Raw genomic sequence first — 2,500 nt, 5'->3', positions numbered from 1 at the left:
GTAAGTGTTTTGATACTACGAGCGCCCAGAGGCCCATCTTGAATGCAGGGCGGGGCCGTTCTCTGTACTGGGGGGTGAGAGGTATCACACACAGTTGCACGGTACAATAAAAAAAAAAAAAACATGTTCTCTTCATTGGCCATTGACACCTCACTAATAGATGATTTCCACCTGGAGGCAGACCATCAAATGTCTATTCTTGTCAGTTCAAACTATTTTGTGGATTCTAGTCTCTTTTGGAATTTGGACCCACTCATCTGCCTAAATGTGATGACCTTTGTTTATAAACTGTTAATTAATTTGTGTACAAACTCTACTGGTCTTCAGTTGATTAGTTAGTCTGATGTTAACTGTATTGACAGCGATATTTTGTTGTTTCTCTTTCTTCTGACAAATGTAGTCGCTTTGAATAAAGGCCTCTGCTAAATGCCCAAAATGTTAGAGCAGTGTTAGAGCAGATTTCAATACATCTATTGATAGTTTAATTATTGGAGGCGCCTGAGGTAGTCATCCGTGTTGCTCGAGGGGTCACTGAGTACATACATACATTTACAGTAGATGGGTCATCCTCTCCAGAGCTTGGGGACCGCTACACCCCCCCACCCCCCCACCCACACTGGTCCCCTGGTAACAGATACAGGACGGGCGGTAAGTTGAATGAGCATCCTAATGGGGAGGTGGGAGGCGTAGCCTTGGCTCCACACATGAGTTGTGAGGACCTTGCGTCATGGGACATAACATAAACAAGGTAGGCACTAGGACCTAGAGGGTGTCCACACGGTAAGGTTGGGAGCAGCTATGGGACTCTCTCTCTCTCTCTCTCTCTCTCTCTCTCTCCTTCTCCCTGTCTCTCTCTCTCTCTCTTAACTTTTAGAACAATCCATTTCAATCCAGTGTGGGAGGGAGACAGACAAAAGTGGATGGCTCTAGACCAGGATTCACAGCTTTAAAAGCAGGAGCGAGATTTGGACTTTAGGATAAATCCTGCCACTGGGAAGAGTTGCGTGAGGGTGGAATATATCACACTTTCATTGGAAGTTCCACTTCTGAGAGTTGACAGAGGCAACACTAACAGGGTGGTAAGTATTGCATGTATGCCTGTTTGCATGTCCTGTATGTATGTGGGTGTGTGGGAGTGCTTGTGTGTGTGTGTTTGTGTCTGCACATGCGTGTGGCGTGTGTGCGCGTGTGTGTGTGTGTGTACTGGGTATGTGTGTACTGGGTGTGGGTTTTAATGAGACATTTGTGGTTTCTGAGGTGAGCTCTTGGATCTCATATTGAGAACGGTGTCTTCATGGCAACTTCATACCTGTCATTAAGTGAAAGTGGAAACTGTCGCAAATTTACAAGGCAACCAGAGAGAGTAGCAGTTGAGAAGGTGGAAATTCCTGTTGACATCAGCACAGAGCACAGCACTGCAAGAATTCTCACTTCAAGGATGAGTTTACGTAGGCTTGATGCTGTATTGTTGCTGCACAGAGATGATTGTCATTCCAGTGTTTAAGTGGTTAGTTAGATGAGGTTAGATTATATTGGCAAGGAGCAAGGGAAGACGGGCAGAGAGAGAAAGAGCCAGAAAGAGAGAGAGAGAGAGAGAGAGAGAGAGAGAGAGAGAGAGAGAGAGAGAGAGAGAGAGAGAGAGAGAGAGAGAGAGAGAGAGAGAGAGAGAGAGAGAGAGAGAGAGAGAGAGAGAGAGAGAGAGAGAGAGAGGGACATAGAGACAGAGAGAGAGAAACAATCAAAGAGTTATATATGCATGTGTTCTTCATTTCACTGGGAACATCTTCAGTGTCTTTCTTTCTCTCTTTCTTTATATTTTCTTTCTTTCTGCCTTTTTTTCTGTCAGCCTCACTATTCCTCAATTACCTCTGATCTGTCCCTCTCTCTGGCTTTCTCTCTCTGTCTCTCGTTCTCTCTCTCTCTCTCTCGTTCTCTCTGTCTTTCTCTCTCTGTCTCTCGCTCTCTCTCAGAGAATTCAAAACTCATGTTACACATGCCTCAGTGACCCTCCTGTAACTTTGTTGATCGCAGTTGCAACCGCAAAATATGTTGCTGAGTTTACGCGTGCACATGCGCACATGCGCGCGCGCGCGTGTGTGTGTGTCTTTGCGCTAAAGACAGACCTCATGCCTGCCACTCCTACCAGGGAATTCCTTGGAGGCTTTTGACAGGAGAGGAATGTCACAACATCATAGCAAGAAAAACACATTTCAAACAAGTGGCCGGTTAACAGCTCGTGTGTGTGTTACAACCACATCAACTCCATAATGGAAGCTGTGAACTGTCAAAGCGCATCCGGATCAGGAAATGTTTGTCTGGTTAATGAATGGAACAAAACGAGAATGGTAAAATAGTTATGACCAATGCTAGACGCTAAATCATCTATCTCTTCTGGACCACTCTCCCCCGCCTCCTCCTCTTCCTCCTCCTCTCAGGCCTTTTTTTTTTTATTTCTCTTCCACCGACACACGCACACATCTGTTGTGTGTCTGTTGCGCAC

General features: G+C 45.6%; 1 protein-coding gene across 1 annotated transcript in view; it reads left to right on the top strand.

The window, feature by feature from the left end:
* The first annotated feature begins 759 nt into the window (after positions 1 to 759).
* Positions 760 to 2,500, top strand: part of ngfa (nerve growth factor a (beta polypeptide)) — a 20,848-nt gene continuing 19,107 nt past the window's right edge. The window contains exon 1 of the mRNA XM_030360396.1: positions 760 to 1,079. The gene's annotated coding sequence lies outside the window, so the exon portion shown is untranslated. The remainder of the gene's footprint in view (positions 1,080 to 2,500) is intronic.

Source organism: Gadus morhua, chromosome 1 (assembly GCF_902167405.1).
Source record: "Gadus morhua chromosome 1, gadMor3.0, whole genome shotgun sequence".
Lineage (NCBI taxonomy): Eukaryota > Metazoa > Chordata > Actinopteri > Gadiformes > Gadidae > Gadus > Gadus morhua.
Note: the sequence above shows the minus strand (reverse complement) of the source record. Positions and strands in the feature narration are given on the sequence as shown.